This window comes from Cherax quadricarinatus, chromosome 4, assembly GCF_038502225.1.
Source record: "Cherax quadricarinatus isolate ZL_2023a chromosome 4, ASM3850222v1, whole genome shotgun sequence".
NCBI lineage: Eukaryota > Metazoa > Arthropoda > Malacostraca > Decapoda > Parastacidae > Cherax > Cherax quadricarinatus.
In genome coordinates, this window is record NC_091295.1 from 4,446,858 (window position 1) to 4,463,109 (window position 16,252).

A 16,252-nucleotide genomic window follows, 5' to 3' on the forward strand; every position below is an offset into this window, starting at 1 on the left:
GGACTCGTTCTGTTCTTCCCATTATTTCTGTTTCCCTTGGGAACAAACTTCTCATCTGCCTCCTTGCATTTTGTTGCCACATAGTTCATCATTTCTTGTACTGGTTTTCCTGTCATTTCCCTCTCCCACTGAATGTCTTGAAGGAAGTTCCTCATGCCTGAGTAGTTCCCCCTTTTGTAGTTTGGTTTTTCCCAACCTATTCCTGCTACTCTCTCCACTTGGAGCTCAACTATGTAGTCGAAGCACAGAACCACATGATCACTAGCTCCCAGGGGCCTTTCATACATGATGTCCTCGATGTCAGAACTACTCAAGGTGAATACAAGGTCCAGTCTTGCTGGTTCATCCTCTCCTCTCTCTCTGGTAGTGTCTCTAACATGTTGATGCATGAGGTTTTCCAGTACCACATCCATCATCTTGGCTCTCCATGTTTCGGGACCCCCATGGGGCTCCAGGTTTTCCCAGTCAATCTCCTTGCAATTGAAATCCCCGATAACTAGTAACTTTGCTGCCCCCATGTGTGCTCTCCTGGCCACCTCAGCTAGTATGTCGACCATTGCTCTGTTGCTCTCATCGTATTCTTCTCTTGGCCTCCTGCAGTTCTGTGGTGGGTTGTACATTACTGCAATTATCACCTTATGTCCCTCAGACTGGATTGTTCCTACTAAGTATTCCCTTTTGCCCGTGCAATCCATTCCTTCCATTTTCTCGAAACCCCACTGGTTTTTAATGAGCAGTGCAACTCCTCCTCCCCCTCTCCTCCCTCTGTCTTTCCTGAGGATTTGATATCCAGATGGAAAGATTGAATCTGTTATTATTCTGGTGAGTTTTGCTTCTGTAAGTGCTATTATGTCTGGGGATGTCTCCTTGATTCTTTCATGCCACTCCTCATACTTATTTGTTATTCCATCTGCATTTGTATACCACACCTTCAACTTCTTTTCTAAGACTGTGGTCTGGGAGGTATATTGGGGTTGGGAAGTGGGAGACCTGATAAGGAATTATGGGTGGTTGCTGTAGGGGTGGAGTTTGCAATGCAGTGGGTGGGGGCATTGGATGTGGCATGGGTGTTTTGGTTTAGAGTGTTTGGTTGCACTGGGGTTAACCTGGTTGGGAGGCTTCTATAGGAAGTTGTGAGGGAGGCTGTATTTGATCTTCCTGGGTCTGGGATCTCCTGTCTGTCTTCTCCATCCCCTCTCTTTCCTCCTTTCGCCTTTGTACCATCTCTCTCAGTTTCTGTCTTTCTTCTTGTGTTCTGTAGCGGTGGAGATACACCTTCCTGTATTCTGGTATTTCCCTTAATCGTGCTTTCTCCTGCTGGATCCTGTTCCGAGTCGATTCTGCCTTGAAGGTCACTTTCACTGGCCAGGTTCTTTTTTTTACAAACCCCTCTATTCTCCAAAAATTTTCCAGCTGGGTCATGTCATCTTCTCCTATTGCTTTTATGATGCTTTCAATTGCTCTTTTTTCCCCTTGTTTTCTTGCTTCGTATGTTTCCCCTTCAACTTCCTTGAGCCCATACACAAAGACTGACCTCCTCCTTTCATTCTCCCACTGCATATCCTTGTGTATCCCCTTATTCAATTTGATTTCCTCCATTGCAGGTTTTCTTTCTTCAGTTTCACTACGTAATGTACTTGGGCTCAGTGGCCTGTCATTTTGCCTTCTTGTCTTTCCCTGGGCTCTGCTGTGGTCTGTTAGGGCCTCCACATATAGCTTAGCTCTTTCATTTTCTACAGTCTCCTCTGATAGAGGAGTGTGTGTGTGTGTGTGTGTGTGTGTGTGTGTGTGTGTGTGTGTGTGTGTGTGTGTACTCACCTATTTGTACTCACCTATTTGTGGTTGCAGGGGTCGAGTCCTAGCTCCTGGCCCCGCCTCTTCACCGGTTGCTACTAGGCCCTCTCTCTCCCCGCTCCATGAGCTTTATCAAACCTCGTCTTAAAACTGTGTATGGTTCCTGCCTCCACTACGTCATTTTCTAGTCTATTCCACTGCCTTACAACTCTATGACTGAAGAAATACTTCCTACTATCTGACTCATTTGTGTCTTCAACTTCCAATTGTGGCCTCTTGTTTCTGTGTCCCCTCCCTGGAACATCCTGTCTTTGTCCACCTTGTCTATTCCACACAGTATTTTATATGTCGTTATCATGTCTCCCCTGACCCTCCTGTCCTCCAGTGTGGTCAGGCCGATTTCCCTTAATCTTTCTTCATAGGACATTCCCCTTAGCTCTGGAACTAACCTTGTCGCAAACCTTTGTACTTTCTCTAGTTTCTTGACGTGCTTTATCAAGTGCGGGTTCCAAACAGGTGCTGCATACTCCAGTATGGGCCTGACATACACGGTGTACAGTGTCTTGAATGATTCCTTACTAAGGTATCGGAATGCTCTTCTCAGGTTTGCCAGGCGCCCATATGCTGCAGCAGTTATCTGATAGATGTGTGCTTCCGGAGACATGCTCGGTGTTATACTCACCCCAAGATCTTTCTCCTTGAGTGAGGTTTGCAGTTTTTGGCCACCTAGCCTATACTCTGTCTGCGGTCTTCTGTGCCCTTCCCCTATCTTCATGACTTTGCATTTGGCAGGATTAAATTCGAGAAGCCATTTGCTGGACCAGGTGTCCAGTCTGTCCAGGTCTCTTTGAAGTCCTGCCTGGTCCTCATCAGATTTAATTCTCCTCATTAACTTCACATCATCTGCAAACAGGGACACTTCTGAGTCTAACCCTTCCGTCATGTCGTTCACATATACCAAAAATAGCACTGGTCCTAGGACCGACCCCTGTGGGACCCCGCTCGTCACAGGTGCCCACTGTGATACATCATTACGTACCATGACTCGTTGTTGCCTCCCTGTCAGGTATTCTCTGATCCATTGCAGTGCCCTTCCTGTTATATGCGCCTGATGCACTAGCTTCTGCACTAATCTCTTGTGAGGAACTGTGTCAAAGGCCTTCTTGCAGTCCAAGAAGATGCAATCAACCCACCCCTCTCTCTCTTGTCATACTTCTGTTATTTTATCATAAAACTCCAGAAGGTTTGTGACACAGGATTTGCCTTCCGTGAATCCGTGCTGGTTGGCATTTATACTCCTGTTCCGTTCCAGGTGCTCCACCACTCTCCTCCTGATAATCTTCTCCATAATTTTGCATACTATACACGTCAATGACATAGGTCTATAGTTTAGTGCCTCTTTTCTGTCTCCTTTTTTAAAAATGGGAACTACATTTGCCGTCTTCCATACCTCAGGTAGTTGCCCAGTTTCCAGGGATGTGTTGAAGATTGTGGTAAGTGGCACGCACAACATATCTGCTCCCTCTCTAAGGACCCACGGGGAGATGTTGTCTGGTCCCATTGCCTTTGAGGTATCGATGTCCCTTAGCAGTTTCTTCACCTCCTCCTCATCTGTATGTATGTCGTCCAACACTTGTTGGTGTATTCCTTGCTGGTGTCCCCATCTGGTCTGTCCCCCCAGAGTCCTTCCTGTCTCTACTGTAAATACTTCCCTAAATCTCGTGTTGAGCTCCTCACATACCTCTTGATCGTTTCTTGTGAGTTCTCCACCTTCTTTCCTCAGCCTTATCACCTGGTCCTTGACTGTTGTCTTCCTCCTAATGTGGCTATACAGCAGTTTCGGGTCAGATTTGACTTTCGATGCTATGTCGTTTTCATACTGTCGCTGGGCCTCCCTCCTTATCTGTGCATACTCGTTTCTGGCTCTTCTACTAATCTCCTTGTTTTCCTGGGTCCTATGCCTCCTGTACCTTTTCCATTCTCTGTTGCACTTAGTTTTTGCCTCCCTACACCTTCGGGTAAACCAGGGACTCGTTTTGGTCTTCCTATTATTTCCGTTTCCCTTGGGAACAAAACTTTCCTCTGCCTCCTTGCACTTTGTTGCCACATATTCCATCATCTCGTTTACTGATTTTCCTACCATTTCTCTGTCCCACTGAACCTCCTGCAGGAAGTTTCTCATACCTGTGTAGTCCCCCCTTTTATAGTTTGGCCTGTCCCCTTCAGTTCCTGTTACCTTCTCCACTTGTAACTCTACTATATAGTCAAAACTCAGAACCACATGATCGCTAGCTCCAAGGGGCCTCTCATAAGTGATGTCCTCAATGTCTGAACTGCTCAGGGTGAACACAAGATCCAGTCTTGCTGGCTCATCCTCCCCTCTCTCTCTGGTTGTGTCCCTGACATGTTGATGCATGAGGTTTTCAAGTACCACATCCATCATCTTGGCTCTCCATGTTTCGGGACCCCCATGTGGCTCCAGGTTTTCCCAGTCGATCTCCCTGTGGTTGAAATCGCCCATTACCAGTAACTTTGCTCTGCTCGAGTGAGCTCTTTTTGCCACCTCAGCCAGTGTGTCCACCATCACCCTGTTGTTCTCTTCGTACTCCTCTCTTGGCCTCCTGCAGTTCTGTGGTGGGTTATACATCACTCCAATGACTACTTTATGTTCTCCGGACTGAATTGTACCTACAATGTAGTCTCTTTCTCCAATCATGTCCATGCCTTCCATTTCCTCAAATCCCCATTGGTGTTTTATGAGCAGTGCAACCCCTCCTCCCCCTCTACTCCTTCTATCATTCCTCAGGATCTGATATCCTGTTGGGAAGATTGTGTCTGCTATTGTCTCAGCAAGTTTTGTTTCTGTGACTGCTATGATGTCTGGGGATTTTTCACTGATTCTTTCATTCCACTCCTCATGTTTATTCATTATTCCATCCGTGTTTGTGTACCAAACCTTTAGTTTCTTTTCTATCATTGTGGTCATGCAAGAATATTGGGGTTGGGGGAGCGAGAGCCTTGGTGGGGGCCTATATGGGGCTGTGGTGTAGGTGGGGTTTGTGTTGATGGGGGTGGGGTCAGAATGCCCATAAGGGACAGCTGTTGGGGTGAGGTTTGTGATATGGGGATTGGTGGCAGAGGGAACAGTGAGTGGGTTGTAGTATAGGTTGCTCAGTTGCGTTGGGAATGTCGCGGGTGGAGTCTTTTGGTGGGAGATTCTGTGGGGTGTGTTTGCCCTTCCTCCTGTGTCTGGGTCCTGCTCATTTTCATTGCTTCTCGTTCCTCCTTGCGTCTCTGAACCCTCTCTTTCAGTGTAGTCCTTTCTTCTTGTGTTCTGTCGCGGTCAAGGTATACTCTCTGGTACCCCTCTTTGTCCCTCAGTCTTGCTTTCTCTTGCAGAATCCTGGTTCGAACTGATTCTTCCTTGAAAGTTACTCTGACAGGCCGTATCCTTCCACTCGCAAACCACCCAATTCTCTGAAAATTTGTCACCTGGGTCATATTGCCCTCCCCTATTGTTTTCATGATGCCTTCAATCATTTTTTTCTCCTCCTGTTTTATTTCTTCAAAGTTGGCCCCCTTGGCTTCTTGGAGCCCGTACACAAAAACTGACCTCGCCCTTTCCTCCTCCCACTGAGTCTCCATCTGCGTCCTCTGAGGCATTTTATTTCCTTCCATTGACATGTTCTTGCCTTCAGTCCCTGTCATATCTGAAACTTCTATTCTCAGTGGACTGTCTTTCCTGTCCAGCTGTCCCTTGCTACTGCAGTTGGCTGTTAGAATCTCTGCATATAGCATACCTTCATTGTCTTCGGACCTGTCGTTTGATCTTAGTGTGCTCGTCGTCTTTTCCCTGGCCCCACGTGGGTCTGATAGGGCTTTCATGTACGGCATGTCTCCGTTGTTGCTTACCATCCCCTTGTCTGCGCCTGACTTTGAATTTCCTGACGTCACACCTGAATTGTCATTTGTCTCTCTAATCTGTTTCAGGCTTTGCAGTTTCTCTTCTAAGCACTGTATCCTAGCTTCTGCTACTAAGACCTGTACTTCCCACTTCCTGCACTCTTCAGCTATCCACTCCTCCATTTTCTTACCAAGCTCTACTATCTTCCTTCCCCACTCTTCCTCCCTTTTTTGGAGCTCTAGCTCCCAGTCTTTCCTCCCTAGTTCGTCCACCAGATCTCTGGTTTTCCGTCCTCTAAGGCCACCCATTTTTTTTTTTTAACTTTTTATTACCACAGACAGAAGGCTAGAGGAGGGAGAGGGTGTGGGGGAGAGAGAGAGAGGGGAGAGAGAGGAGAGAGAAAGGGTAGAAAGAGGGAGAGAGAGGAGAGAGTATGGGGGTGAGGGATAAGACCAAGGGGGAGGGAGAGAAATGTGAGGGGGTAGAGAAAGGGTAGAGAGAGGGAGAAAGAGAGGGAGAGGGAGAGGGAGAGAAAGAGAGAGAGAGGGAGAAAGGAGGGAAGAAGGCTATGAGAGAGAAACGCGAGGGAGGGAAAAGGCAAGAGGTCTGTGGGGGAGGCGGTCAAATTCCAAGGATCAGCTGTGTGTACTCACCTAGTTGTGGTTTCAGGGGTCGAGACCCAGCTCCTGGCCCCGAGTGTGTATGTGTGTGCGCGCGTGTGTGTGTGTGTGAGCACGGCAGTTGTTTATATGTCCCAGAAATACAATTCACTTCTGTGTATCCGTAATACTAATGAGATACCATTAACACTGAGAATAGTTCTAATAATTATAATACTAGCGTGTGTTAACAAGTCATTCTTTCACCCAGTTATGTACTACCTTTTACTACATGTGTAGAGGAGGGAGAGGGTGTGGGGGAGAGAGAGAAAGGGTAGAAAGAGGGAGAGAGAGGAGAGAGAAAGGGTAGAAAGAGGGAGAGAGAGGAGAGAGTATGGGGGTGAGGGATAAGACCAAGGGGGAGAGAGAGAAATGTGAGGGGGAGAGAAAGGGTAGAGAGAGGGAGAAAGAGAGGGAGAGGGAGGGGGAGAGAAAGAGAGAGAGAGGGAGAAAGGAGGGAAGAAGGCTATGAGAGAGAAACGCGAGGGAGGGAAAAGGCAAGAGGTCTGTGGGGGAGGCGGTCAAATTCCAAGGATCAGCTGTGTGTACTCACCTAGTTGTGGTTTCAGGGTTCGAGACCCAGCTCCTGGCCCCGAGTGTGTATGTGTGTGCGCGCGTGTGTGTGTGTGTGTGAGCACGTCAGTTGTTTATATGTCCCAGAAATACAATTCACTTCTGTGTATCCGTAATACTAATGAGATACCATTAACACTGAGAGTAGTTCTAATAATTATAATACTAGCGTGTGTTAACAAGTCATTCTTTCACCCAGTTATGTACTACCTTTTACTACATGTGTAGAGGAGGGAGAGGGTGTGGGGGAGAGAGAGAAAGGGTAGAAAGAGGGAGAGAGAGGAGAGAGAAAGGGTAGAAAGAGGGAGAGAGAGGAGAGAGTATGGGGGTGAGGGATAAGACCAAGGGGGAGAGAGAGAAATGTGAGGGGGAGAGAAAGGGTAGAGAGAGGGAGAAAGAGAGGGAGAGGGAGAGGGAGAGAAAGAGAGAGAGAGGGAGAAAGGAGGGAAAGAGGCTATGAGAGAGAGAAACGCGAGGGAGGGGAAAGGTAAGAGGTCTGTGGGGGAGGCGGTCAAATTCCAAGGATCAGCTGTGTGTACTCACCTAGTTGTGGTTTCAGGGGTCGAGACCCAGCTCCTGGCCCCGAGTGTGTATGTGTGTGTGCACGTGTGTGTGTGTGTGAGCACGTCAGTTGTTTATATGTGTGTGTGTGTGTGTGTGTGTGTGTGTGTACTCACCTATTTGTACTCACCTATTTGTGGTTGCAGGGGTCGAGTCCTAGCTCCTGGCCCCGCCTCTTCACCGGTTGCTACTAGGCCCTCTCTCTCCCAGCTCCATGAGCTTTATCAAACCTCGTCTTAAAACTGTGTATGGTTCCTGCCTCCACTACGTCATTTTCTAGGCTATTCCACTGCCTTACAACTCTATGACTGAAGAAATACTTCCTACTATCTCTCTGACTCATTTGTGTCTTCAACTTCCAATTCTGGCCTCTTGTTTCTGTGTCCCCTCCCTGGAACATCCTGTCTTTGTCCACCTTGTCTATTCCACACAGTATTTTATATGTCGTTATCATGTCTCCCCTGACCCTCCTGTCCTCCAGTGTGGTCAGGCCGATTTCCCTTAATCTTTCCTCATAGGACATTCCCCTTAGCTCTGGAACTAACCTTGTCGCAAACCTTTGTACTTTCTCTAGTTTCTTGACGTGCTTTATCAAGTGCGGGTTCCAAACAGGTGCTGCATACTCCAGTATGGGCCTGACATACATGGTGTACAGTGTGTGTGTTTGTGTGTGTGTATGTGTGTGTGTGTGTGTGTGTGTGTGTGTGTGTGTGTGTGTGTGTGTGTGTGTGTGTGTGTGTGTGTGTGTGTGTGTGTGTGTGTGTGTGTGTGTGTGTCTGTGTGACTTTTATTTTATGTTCTATGATTTTTTTTATTTCATTCCCGTTAATTAACTGTTATATACTACACTTGTTTAGGTCTTTTAATCGATACTGAACAAGAAAGAAATTAAAAACTGAATAAAACATAACTAATGAAATTTAATAACTCGTTATAAGTTCAAAATTTAATGCAAAGGTCAGATACAAGTAGATGTATAAGCAAGATGCATAATAAATAGTGGCTAGAATCGCTTCCAAACATCACACAATAAACAGAGGCTGGAGTCCCTTCCCAGAAACACAATACCAGCCTGACAGAGACAAAATATACGCTCTGAGGTCGAACCATTGTACTGGGGTCCGTATGAGATAAATCCTCCCGCTCTGCCACTACTGTGCATTACCCTCTCTCAGTTCCTTCTCCTCCTTACGGAAAATTCATCTCCTTCCATTTCTGCGTTTGTTCCATTATTTCTTACAGTCTTTAAATAAAAACGACAACACTGTTCATTGTTTTGATAGGTCAGTTGAGTAGCACAGATTAAATGAGATGAGTCATAAAATACTTTCCGGTGCTCCATTTTCTCCAAGATAAATTGCCACCCTTGTTCTGACTGCACTAACAAGCAAGGTCCACTGGTCTCCTAGGAGACTGCTCCTCCGTTCTATCAGTGTGACCTAGATTAACAAGGTAATGCTCATTTAATGCTATGTGAAGCCTATCTGTCTCACACTCATAAACACACACACACACACACACACACACACACACACACACACACACACACACACACACACACACACACACACACACACACACACACACACACACACACACACACACACACTCACACACACACACACACACACGCGCGCGCGCGCGCACACACACACACACACAGTGGGACAGATAATTGTTAGGAAAGTCAGAAACGAAATGATGGAATACCTGAAGTTTACCTGGAGAGAGTTCCGGGGGTCAACGCCCCTGCGGCCCGGTCTGTGACCAGGCCTCCTGGTGGATCAGAGCCTGATCAACCAGGCTGTTACTGCTGGCTGCACGCAAACCAATGTACGAGCCACAGCCTGGCTCGTCAGGTACCAACTTTAGGTGCTTGTCCATTCCCAGCTTGAAGACTGCCAGGGGTCTATTGATAATCCTCCTTATGTATGCTGGGAGGCAGTTGAACAGTCTCGGGCCCCTGACACTTATTGTATGGTCTCTTAATGTGCTAGTGACACCCCTGCTTTTCATTGGGGGGATGTTGCATCGTCTGCCAAGTCTTTTGCTTTCGTTGTGAGTGATTTTCGTGTGCAAGTTTGGTACTAGTCCCTCTAGGATTTTCCAGGTGTATATAATCATGTATCTCTCCCACCTGCGTTCCAGGGCATACAGGTTCAGGAACTTCAAGCGCTCCCAGTAACTGAGGTGTTTTTTCTCCGTTATGCGTGCCGTGAAGGTTGTCTGTACATTTTTTAGGTCAGCAATTTCACCTGCCTTGAAAGGTGCTGTTAGTGTGCAGCAATATTCCAGCCTAGATAGAACAAGTGACCTGAAGAGTGTCATCATGGGCTTGGCATCCCTAGTTTTGAAGGTTCTCATTATCCATCCTGTCATTTTTCTAGCAGCTGCGATTGATACAATGTTATGGACCTTGAAGGTGAGATCCTCCGACATGATCACTCCCAGGTCTTTGACGTTGGTGTTTCGCTCTATTTTGTGGCCAGAATTTGTTTTGTACTCTGAAGATTTAATTTCCTCGTGTTTACCATATCTGAGTAATTGAAATTTCTCATCGTTGAACTTCATATTGTTTTCTGCAGCCCACTGAAAGATTTGGTTGATGTCTGCCTGGAGCCTTGCAGTGTCTTCAATGGAAGACACTGTCATGCAGATTCGGGTGTCATCTGCAAAGGAAGACACGGTGCTGTGGCTGACATCCTTGTCTATGTCAGATATGAGGATGAGAAACAAGATGGGAGCGAGTACTGTGCCTTGTGGAACAGAGCTTTTCACAGTAGCTGCCTCGGACTTTACTCTGTTGACTACTACTCTTTGTGTTCTGTTTGTGAGGAAATTATACATTCATCTACCAACTTTTCCTGTTATTCCTTTAGCACGCATTTTGTGCGCTATTACGCCATGGTCTTACTTGTCGAAGGCTTTTGCAAAGTCTGTATATATTACATCTGCATTCTTTTAGTCTTCTAGTGCATCTAGGACCTTGCCGTAGTGATCCAATAGTTGAGACAGACAGGAGCGACCTCCTCTGAACCCATGTTGCCCTGGGTTGTGTAATTGATTGGTTTCTAGATGGGTGGCGATCTTGCTTCTTAGGACCATTTCAAAGATTTTTATGATATGGGATGTTAGTGCTATCGGTCTGTAGTTCTTTGTTATTGCTTTATTGCCCCCTTTGTGGAGTGGGGCTATGTCTGTTGTTTTTAGTAACTGTGGGACCACCCCCATGTCCATGCTCCCTCTCCATAGGATGGTAAAAGCTCGCGATAGTGGCTTCTTGCAGTGTTGATAAACACGGAGTTCCATGAGTCTGGCCCTGGGGCAGAGTGCATGGGCATGTCATTTATCGCCTGTTCGAAGTCATTTGGCGTCAGGATAACATCAGATAGGCTTGTGTTAACTAAATTCTGTGGCTCGCTCATAAAAAATTCATTTTGAACTTCGACTCTCAGTCTGGTTAGTGGCTTGCTAAAAACTGAGTCATACTGGGACTTGAGTAGTTCACTCATTTCCTTGCTGTGATCTGTGTAGGACCCATCTTGTTTAAGTAGGGGCCCAATGTTGTTCTCGACTCTGATTTGGCATAGGAGAAGAAATACTTTGGGTTTCTTTCGATTTCATTTATGGCTTTTAGTTCTTCCCGCGATTCCTGACTCCTATAAGATTCCTTTAACTTAAGTTCGATGTTTGCTATTTCTCTGACCAGTGACTCCCTACACATTTCAGATATATTGGCCTCTTTTAGCCGCTCTGTTATTCTTTTCCGTCGTCTGTAAAGGGAGCGCCTTTCTCTTTCTATTTTACATCTACTCCTCCTTTTTCTTAGAGGAATAAGCCTTGTGCATACATCGAGTGCCACCAAGTTAATCTGTTCTAGGCTAGGACTTGGTTTACTTGGTCCCACTTTATGTTTTTGTTATTGAAGTTGAATTTGGTGAATGCTCCCTTGTGACTAATCTCATTATGTCGGTCTGGGGCTCTGCACATGTCTCAACCTCGATTATGTTGTGACCTGAGTATATTGTTTTTGATATGGTGACATTTCGTAACAGATCATCATTGTTAGTGAAGATGAGGTCTAGTGTATTCTCCAGTCTAGTAAGCTCTATTTTTTGCTGGTTTAAATTGAATTTTGTGCAGAGATTTAAAAGCTCGTGTGTGTGTGTGAGTTCTCATCAGAGCTGCCTCCTTGTGTTATCACTGCAATAACATTATTTGCTATATTCCTCCATTTTAGGTGCCTTAAGTTGAAATCCCCCAGGAGCAAGATGTTGGGGGTAGGAGCTGGCAGATTTTCCAGACAGTGGTCAATTTTTAACAGCTGTTCCTGGAATTGCTGGGACATTGCATCCGGAGGTTTGTAGACTACCACAATGACTAGGTTTTGGTTCTCGATCTTTACTGCTAAAACTTCCACTACATCATTTGAGGCATTAAGCAGTTCTGTGCAAACAAGTGAGTCTGCGATGTACAGGCCAACGACCCCCCTCCTTTTGCCTGTTCACTCTGTCGCATCTGTATAGGTTTGTTCCCATATGAAACAGAAATAATGGGAAGACCAAAGCGAGTCCTTGGTTTACCCAAAGGTGTAAGGAAGCAAAAACTAAGTGCACTAGAGAATAGAAGAAGTACAAAAGGCAAAGGACCCAGGAAAATAAGGAGATTAGTCGAAGAGCCAGAAACGAGTATACGCAGATAAGGAGGGAGGCCCAGCGACAGTAAGAAAACGACATAGCATCGAAAGTCAAGTCTGACCCGAAACTACTGTATACCCAAAGACCAGGTGATCAAGAGGTATGTCAGGAGCTCAACACGAGATTTAAGGAAGCATTTACAGTGGAGCCAGGAAGGACACTGGGAAGACAGGAGAGAGGGGGACACCAACAAGGAATATACAAAAAAGTGTTGGATGACATACACACAGCTGAGGAGGAGGTGAAGAAGCTGCTAAGTGACCTTCATACCTCAAAGGCAATGGGACCGGACAACATCTCCTTGTGTATCCTTAGAGAGGGAGCAGAAATGCTGTGTGTGCCACTAACCACAATCATCAACACATCCCTTAAAACTGGGCAACTACCTGAGGTCTGGAAGATGGCAAATGTACTTCCATTTTTAAAAAAGGAGACAGAAAAGAGGCACTAAACTATAGACCAGTGTCACTAAGGTGTATAGTATGCAAAGTCATGGAGAAGATTATCAGGAGGAGAGTGGTTGAGCACCTGGAACGGAACAAGAGTATAAACGACAAACAGCACAGATTCATGGAATGCAAATCATGTGTCACAAACCTTCTTGAGTTTTATGATAAAATAACAGAAGTAAGACATGAGAGAGAGCAGTGGGTTGATTGCATTTTCTTGGACTGCAAAAAGGCCTTGAACACAGTTCCTCACAAGAGATCAGTCGTTCGCCTCTATCAATGTGCAGTGTAGAGGTGTATTTTGCTGCTCTGCTGGTACTCAAATATCTGAGTTCCGCACAGCTAGTCACCTCTGCCTTCCTGAGAAATATGGACAAATCTCCCATCCTGCGTGAGTTGGTGATCCAAACCTGACTGAGGCCTGCCAGGTGAATCTGACTGTGCCATTTGTACAAAATGTGTTATATCTCAAACTGAGGAAGATGACTGTTTATTCTTTTATGCACTGAGTGCTTCTGGGAGGAATGCTGCACAGTTGGAACAAAACAAGAGTGGTTAAGAACAATTTAATGAGCATTGCAGTACCTGGTAACTCCTTTCTGAAACGGCTTTTTAACTGTAACATGCCAGAGGTTCATCTATAAACATAGTAAGTTTGTGCTGATTTGTTTGTTCACAGAATGAAAATTTGTGTGTCATTTCAAAACACGTGTGCTAGAAGTGTTAAGTGCTGCGGGTTTGGAGTAATTATCAAGTAGTGCAGTTTTGGTAACTCTCGAGACGACTGTGACCCGGTGAATGACCGTAAAAATGTCACTGCTACCTGTAGGCCACTACGCCCATATTGCCTGTGTCTAGCGAAGTGAATATCCCTTCTTTGTACCTTCTCTCTTATGTTGATTTGAAGTGGCTCTAGAAGGCCCACCTTCACTGCCCCTCGCCTGCCTCTCCTCCTCCATTGATTTGGAACTCAGCGATTCGCCTCTATTTACTTATGGTCTAGAGGCGGGTTTTCCCAGTTCACAAAGTGCCTGAGCGCCCGTGGCAGTCCTGCTGCACTTCACGATTTGTTCCTGACTCTTCTTACGAATGTGTCTCCTGTGTTCCTATTTGCCTGCTACAAGCAAATATCCAAGTGGTTGACACGGGCTTAGCAAGCATATTCAAGCAGGCTTAAAATTATTATTATTATAATCAAGGGGGAAGAGCTAAACCCGTAGGATTATACAGCGCCTGGGGGGGGATGTGGAAGGTATTCAGGCTTAATTCGGGGAACTGGAGCACATATCCAGTTCCCTAAATCATGAGCCCCTCACCAACATCAAGGTACCTTCCCTGAGGGAAGCAGGCTTAAAAGCAGCACTCCAAGCCAGCCAGGACAAACTAAGGTAGCCTACAGTTACAGCTGTACTGAACCCCAGCGCATCTACGTATATGTTCTACAGTGTTGCTTAGTTAGCAATTTAACGAACATTGCATTACCGGGTAACTCCTTTGGCCACCAGAGATGGCTTTTTACGTGGGACATGCCAGAGGTTCACCTATAAACATAGTTTGTGCTGATTTGCTTGTGCACAGAGTGAACATTCGTCTGTCAAACGTGTGCTAGAAGTGTTAAGTGCTGCAGGTGTGTTGTAACTATTTGCACGAGTGGATTTGACTGACCTAGGAGATTGTGCCAGCATGAGTACCAACGTAGGCTAGTTAACATGAGTGAGGAATGCCTGGCCTCCCAGTGAGTGACCTTGAGACTCGCACTGTAAGACCCGCATGCCACTCACACCCATACTGTGTGTGTCTAGTGAGGTGAATGTCCTTTCTTCGACTTTCCTATTCACCAGTATCCCTTAACTCATCGCCATTATCTACATATGGGATAAGGGCGAGTTTAGCTGATCCAGGCCAAGTAGCACTCCAAGCCAGACAGTCCAGGTGAAGTTAGCCTGCAGCCACAGCTATTCTGAATCCCAGCACGTCTTAGTGAATGTTCTACAGTGTTCCGCTGTACCATTTTTCCTACATCGAGTAAGCAACTCCCGGGTAGTCCAAGCCAGTGCTGCCGAGAAAGCCAGTGTGAAATTTGCATTGCCAGTAAAATGACAGTAAAAGCAAATATTTACATAGTGGCTTAGTGTGGGGCTGATAAGCCAGATGGCTTTAAAGAGCGATCAATGTTACGTAGAGCATGGTCTCTACCACCGTTTGCAGACCAGGTGAAAAAGAAGATATTCTGAGCGCCAACGAAGAGGCTCTGTGAGTCGTCAGAGAGCGCATATTCATCCCTCAGAAGTCGACTGTCAAAATGCTGTGTAACTATGTCACCTTTCTTTCACCGCTACACTAGGATTATTTCTGACCATCCACAACAGTGTTTTACTTTATAGACAGTTAATTGTCATTTGTAAGCCTGTATTAAGACTTTAAAAGGCTCAAAGTGTATTTCAATGTAGTGACTCCTTACATTTATTAACACAGTGTAATATATGCTTTGCTCACTGTAACTGCACTGTTAAATGAGGTTACATAATTGTCAGTGCTGTGTTTATCTAATACATTTTCTCGTTCAGATTGAAACTTTACTGCTAAATTCCCAGTACTATTTCAAATTGCACTGTTCATCTGTGGTGTGAGTGTGTAACTTATGCTTTGCATTTCTACTGCAAAATGTTCAGTTTCATGAATACATTCTCTCTTGAGTAATTCGGTTCCCTTTAAAGTGTGTTAAGCAAGAGTCTGCCAGTTAACATCTATGTTCCTTGCCATCTCATCTAGTGGGTTTAGCGCCTAGTTAAAATTGTAATAGTAACAATTTGTAATAATTATATTTCTAGTTATACATTGTGTAAATTGTTTTAGACTATTTGGTCAACTGGATTGTAGTGTTCAACTTCTGACACACCAAGTGAATGACTGCAGACTCGAACTGACACATAATAAACATATTAAACTAAAACACTGGTACCTCTCCAAAAGCTGGGCCTAGTGTGTGACTTTGAAAAGTTGAGAGTGTGTTTATCACGACCAGCGGTGTACCACTCTCACCCATATTTACATCAACACAAGTGTATTCTAAGTGATAATGTGTGCACTTGGTGTACTTGCTAACACTTGTCATATGTTGCAACCCCTGAATGGGTTACAATGATTATTATGTATATATAATGTATATTACCTTTTCATTTAATTTTATATTGCTTATATTTGCGATAATAGCTAAATCGTAAATGTATGACTTTATATTATTATTTGACTGTTATATTGTTATTTAGCTTATGTTGTTAGGATGTATATAAAATGTGCTCAGTTAGTCTTGATTGTCAAACTACTGTAATTATCGCTTGTCGCTCGTTATACTGCCGGCTTCTGAGCTGCAGTTGTCCACGTAGCTATCACGTGATCGAGGGGGGGGTGTCCTCACCTCTCGTGAAGTAGTCAGTCTGCTGGAGACTCGCTTGGTGGTTGGACAGATTGTCTGTCTCATTATTCTTGTTAGTTCTGTAGAACTTTGTTCACAGAACATTGTATAGACTTAATGATTTTCGACGTTGTACTGAGGTTGTGTGTCACATAGACACTCTGAACATCTCAGGTCCTTAGCTATAGCTTCTGACCTAA